This window comes from Helianthus annuus, chromosome 16, assembly GCF_002127325.2.
Source record: "Helianthus annuus cultivar XRQ/B chromosome 16, HanXRQr2.0-SUNRISE, whole genome shotgun sequence".
In the NCBI taxonomy this organism is placed as follows: Eukaryota; Viridiplantae; Streptophyta; class Magnoliopsida; order Asterales; family Asteraceae; genus Helianthus; species Helianthus annuus.
The window spans coordinates 155,021,523-155,027,863 of record NC_035448.2 but is presented as its reverse complement, the minus strand read 5'-3'; positions in this window follow the sequence as shown (position 1 = coordinate 155,027,863).

Genomic DNA, 6,341 nt, shown 5'->3' with positions numbered 1-6,341 from the left:
AAATATATATAAGACAAAGTTAGAAAATAAAACAATTTTGGATATTTCCTAAGTTCTTTGTCTAGACTCGAGAATCGAGGAATGTGCAATTGTGTAACTGAGATTAAACACAAAAGGCTAGTGTTTACTTCACTCAGCGTTGGCTCTGATACCAACCTGTCACACCCCTAATTTCCACGTGTCACCGGTGGGCCCGGTGGGGAGTATAGTGACGTAGTTGGCATCATCATAGACAAACAACACAATACATAAATGCATAGCGGAAGCAAAGATAGATTTTTTTTTCTAATAATAGAAAACCTTCTGCCTCATTTTTGAAATTCCACACGAAAACGGACAATTACAAAGTATTGGCAGGTAGTCGGGCAACAAGATAGATTCATTTCAACTTTAATAGAGTGTAATATCAAATATCAATAGTTGAAACGGATCCACAGGCGGATCAAAATAAAAATAAGATATTGTTCAACAGATTTATTGTCATCCAAGCTTGCGAGACTTATTGTGGACGCTCTAGAAGACAGCCAGCCTATTACGTGTAGTACCTGCACTTAACCTTTTGGGAAAATACGTCAGTTTACACTGGTAAATACAATTTAACTGACTCATTTTGAAAAGGTTGAAAATTGATTTGAATGCTCAAGGCACAAAACATTTTTATAACTTGGGATAATTATTTATTATAATCTTGTGAACGATTTACATGTTACTTGTGCGTTCAGTAGCCCGGATCTTGTCCGGGTTAAAGATCAATAGACACACCACAATAAGGAGTTATACTCTGACAGGTGTACGCCTACACCTCGTGCTCTGGTCGTGGCCATCTCGTAAGATGATGCCAAGGATATCCGGGACATAGTCATTAATCCCCCAAAGGCTTAAAGTAAACAAGACTGTTTAAACGAGCCGATCAAATTATTCAATTAACCACCCAAGGATGTAAGATTTGATGCTCGATCAAGCGGTATTCTATATACCGTAACCCAAGCCCATATAGGGAAAATAAGTTAAAAGTATTTACCTTGGTAAGTATAAATCATAACTAGCAAGTGAAGGTAGCTTTTACTGGTTCTTCTATTCTGGAACAAAGGTTTATAATAACCTATTAGATTCCTAACGGATCTTTATTTAAGCCTAAGCTTAGACCGGTTAGTTTTAAGGACGATACGGTTCAAACGCACGATTAAGCGAAGACCGGATAGAACGTGATTTAGACCCGACAAGTTTGAATACTTGTATAATATGGGTATGCTAAATACATTCTGGATTTTGAGACAAAAATGATAATGTTTGACCCGTTTCGGTCAATTTATGCAAACTAGTTACATAAACCTAACCGAACGCTAAAAGAGCGTTACGGGTAACCATAAGAGTCATATGCAAGTTTCCTGAGATAATATGCCTTAAATATGTTATACTATCAGTAAGATGTCTCTTATTATGCCCCATACGAAATTAAACTCAATTTACGCCTCATAAGGGCATTTTGGTCATTTAAAAGATTATAAAAGAGTTAAATTTGTAATCTGAGTTACAGGTCTGATTTATACAGCAAATACACTTAATTTAATATGTTATAACAGTAGGTTATGACCCATATGTGAAACTTATCATTTAAAACCAAACTATGCCCCTTAGGGGTATTTTGGTAATTTCACAAGGGCTTAAATGGTCAAAACTGGAAACCTGAGTTCAAAAACTTATGCTTACTGTTATTATATAATAATATACTAACAACATCAGTAGGTATTAACCTTATGTGTCTAAAGTGATTATAGTGCATACTATGCGTTAGAAACGCTTAAAAAGCCGATTTGGAGCCATTTCCGGGTTTTTAAAAGAAGGCTGAGATTTTTATAATTCCAGAAGGCTCAACATATTTTATTTAACAAATAAAATCAATGGAAAAAGGTTTGGGGTCAAAAGGATTTGTAGAATTCATTTTATGGCCAAAAAGGGCAAAATCGGTATTAACCGAATTAAAGTTAGAGACCTATGTTATGCTCAGCCAAAAATTTAATAAAAATCATCAAAAATCCCAAAATATTATATTACATCAGTGGGTAAAAATTTTTATATCAAAAAGTGGGTTTAAATAGGCTATACGCTAATTACGCCGTTTACTTAACATAAAGCTTTCAAATTACGATATTGAGCATAACTCTTAATCTAGACCTCAAACTGATATCAAATTTTAAGTGCATGCTTATAAATCAGTAGCAAACGTTTCTACTCTTTCACTTTTTCAAAAATCGCGTTTTATAGCAAAAAGGGCATAATAGTCAACTTTTAAACATAAATCGGAAACATGCATATGCATCGGATGAGTATTGAACCAAGTTGTAAAATCTCAGAGAGTTGTACATATATGAAATTGGTTCAAAATAAGCTCTAAGGCAGATCTCAAACATGCATGCACGGATCAGAATTGAGAGTCAAAGAAAAAGTCAATTTATGAGACTTTCGGTTCCGATCCGGGTTTAGACTGAAAATTGTCGAGTTGATCATGATGAAACATGTTCTTTCATTAATTATAAAGTTATTTTAATGATCAAACAGGTTGCATGTGACCTACATTGTTAATTATGCTAAATTTTGCAAAAACACATTCTGTTGACTTTTTAAGAAAAGCTTTGACTCGACAATCATCATACTTAGAGTGGGAATCTGAAAATACCCTTTTGAGGGTTCGTTACCCACATAAATACCAACTTGTAGGTACTTTCAATTCGAGAAATGACTGAGCCATTTTCGTTTAATCACAAAGTCAAACTAAATTTACGACGGATTGACTTTCGGTTAATAAACTAAGCTAGAACGAATTAGAGAAGGGTATGAACACTTACAAGAGTCCTAATGACAAGTAGGAAGCCCTATGAACCCTTGTTGGTGACCAAAGAGCTCCAGATTTGATCTTGTGAATTTTTGAATATGCAAGTATTGAATGTTTACAACTACAAGACCCTTTTTATGCAACTTTGATCTCATTAGGAGCTGCCACAATAGCCTAGGGATGTTGTAAGATGAATCCAAGTGCCCCTAGCTGCATGTAATACCATTGGTGAGGCTCTGGAGTGGACAACAGCTGGTTACAACTCGAAATTAGGCCCTTAACTGACATCTGGACGTTTTCTGTCGCTGGGCAGGCCTCGCGGCCCGCGTAAGGGCCTCCAGGCGGGCCGCCTGGCTTCTTCTGATCCACAAAAATCTCTTAAATGTTGAAGTTTTGGTCCTTGGTCCTTTATTACGTGGTTTTGGCTATTTATCTTGCTCATTAGACCCTCAAACTTGATTTTTAAGGACCTTGGGACATTTACAAACATGGTAAAGTCCTTGGTTAACTTTGTGCTTACCCGAAAAGTCACGAATTTCAACGTTGACGCATTTAACCCTTCGCGCATGGTTTTGATCATAACTTTCTCATACGATAACGAAACTTCATGAAATTTTTACCACATATTCTAGTGAGTATATTTTATCATTACAAAGCTTCGGGTTTGCCAAAAGATCACTCAGAGGTATACATTCAACATGTTGACACAATTAGCCCCTGTAGTTTGCAATTCCTCACTTTCTTTCATTTTTCGCTTTGTATGACCCATGATATATCCGTTTAGGATTATAAACACCATGTAGGGTTATTGTAGAGCCTATTTTTCCATTGTTGACACTTTGGACCTTTATATTCCCATAGTTTCACTGTTTGTCAACTTTAGTCCCTCTAAAGTATGTTTTCACATATCCAAAACCTATGCCACGTGTCAATGCATTATTGGACGTAAATTTCCGAGGTGTTACATTTGGAATAGTCGACGTTTCTCTACCCGAAACAATCCAATGTTTTATTGAGCCTCTCTTTTATGTATCTCAATTTATATATGATTTTTATACTTGAACGTTCATTCATTTCCAAATGTCATTTCGCACGTTATCACAATCACAAACAATAATAATCCCTCGTGAACAAACTAAATTTACAATGCTTTCCTTATCCATGTTATGCTATGTGAAACCCATGATTATACTATGTGAGACGTCGTAATCTATTATGTTATACAACTCGAGTTGAACTTTCTATGCTATATGACATTTTATGCTATGTAAATCAAATTGAACATTTTATGCTATGTAAATCAAATTGAACCTTTTATGCTATGTAAATCAAGTTGAACCTTTTGTGCTGTGTGAACCTTATGCTATGTGATCAATTTCGTTTTCTTAAACAAACATTATGACCAAGTCTCACCTATTCGTTCTTTTGAATCTTAGATGTCTTCTCGTCACTCCAACGCGTCTAAGAAGTCAAAGTCTCGCTCCACAAAGAAGATGATGGCTTTCATGGCCGATCAATTTGCTCGCGTCCTCCCAAAGGTCATTTCCGAGATTCGAGCCTCTGAAACTCCTCACTCTTCCGTCGACTCTAAGGTTGAAACACGTAAGCCCGTCTCGTTCAACTTCAAGCACTTCTCATCGTGCAATCCAAAGCCATTCACTGGCAATGATGGGGTGACCGCCATGCTCGAGTAGTTTGACAGCATAGAGGTCACATTCATCAATAGCGAGTGCCCCGAAGAGCTCAAGACGCGCAGCGCGACTGGGGTATTCCAAGCCCGAGCTCTCGAGTGGTGGACGAATGAAAGAAACATCCGTTCGAACGAGCTGGCATATGCATTGACATGGGAAGAGACTAAGGCCCTGATGATGGATGAGTTTTGTCCTCCGCATGAGCAACGAAAGTTGGAGGAAGAATTTTGGGTTTTAAAGCAGATTGGTGACGACAACCTAGCCTACACCACCCGTTTCAAACAACTCAGTTTCATTGTCCCTCACCTTGTCTCGACCCCTGATCGCAAGAAAATCAAGTATATCAATGGTTTACCCCCTAGCATGCGTGATACGATCGAGGCAGCCAAACTCGATAGCATCGAAGCCATTTACCGTTTGGCCGCGTCCTTGAACAACAACCGTGTCCGCGATAAGCAAGCCGCAAACCCCGTTCCTTCGAAGCCAGCCCATCAAATCACTCAACAATCGAATAACAATAGGGGAAAGAAGCGAAAGCAATCCAACCCCGTTTGTAACGCGATTGTGCCGCCTGTTAACCCGAACCCTGTTGCTCCTGATAACACCCAAAAGTCGTACATTGGGATTCACCCCAAGTGTGCCACTTGTAACTACCATCATCCCGTTAATGCTAGGTGCCGTCGTTGTGAAAATTGCAACCGTTATGGACACACTGTCATTTTTTGTCGCTATCAACAACAACAAGCACCACCAGCTCAGCAAGCCCTACCTGCTCCTCAAAACGCAAGACCCGCTAGAGCTTGTTTCAAATGTGGGGATGCTAATCATCTTCGTCCTCAATGCCCACAATGGAATCAAGAGCAGCAACAACCTCCTCGTGGACGCGCCTTCAACCTGAACGTTAATCAAGCGCGCAACGACAATGATGTCGTTAACGGTACGTTTCTTGTTAACCACCTTTATGCTTCGATACTATTTGATACTGGTGCGGACAAAAGCTTTGTGTCCTTAGAATTCGAATCATTGTTAAATTGCACACGCTCTAAGCTACCTAAGTCATTTTCCGTTGAAGTCGCCAATGGCAAGTCTATCTTAGTCGATTCCATTCTCCTCGATTGTCGTCTTACTCTTAACGAGCATGCTTTCTCTATCGATCTTATACCCCTGCAATTGGGTAGCTTCGACGTCATCATAGGCATGGATTGGCTTCAAAAGAATCATGCTGAAATCGCTTGTCACGAGAAATTCGTTCGCTTACCTCTTCCATCCGGTGACGTTTTGCACGTTTATGGAGACCGACCTTCAAAGGGACTAAAGTTGATGTCCTGCACACAAGCGAACAAGTACTTACGCAAACAGTACTTTGCCTTTTTAGCCCACGTTGTGGAAGAAAAGGGCAAGGGAAAAAGTTTAAGTGATGTTCCAGTGGTGCGCGACTTCCCTGACGTCTTTCCTGAAGATCTACCCGGTCCTCCTCCTCCTCGATCTGTTGATTTTCGTATTGACCTCGTACCTGGTGCGACTCCTGTTGCCAAGGCTCCTTATCGTCTTGCACCTTTCGAGATGCAAGAATTGTCTTCTCAGCTTCAAGAACTCCTCAATAAGGGTTTCATTCGTCCAAGTACCTCTCCTTGGGGTGCTCCTGTGCTTTTCGTTAAAAAGAAATATGGTTCTTTCCGCATGTGTATCGACTATCGTGAGCTCAATAAACTCACCGTCAAGAATCGCTATCCTCTTCTGCGTATCGACGACCTCTTTGATCAACTTCAAGGCGCTACCTGTTTCTCCAAAATCGATCTTCGTTCTGGTTATCACCA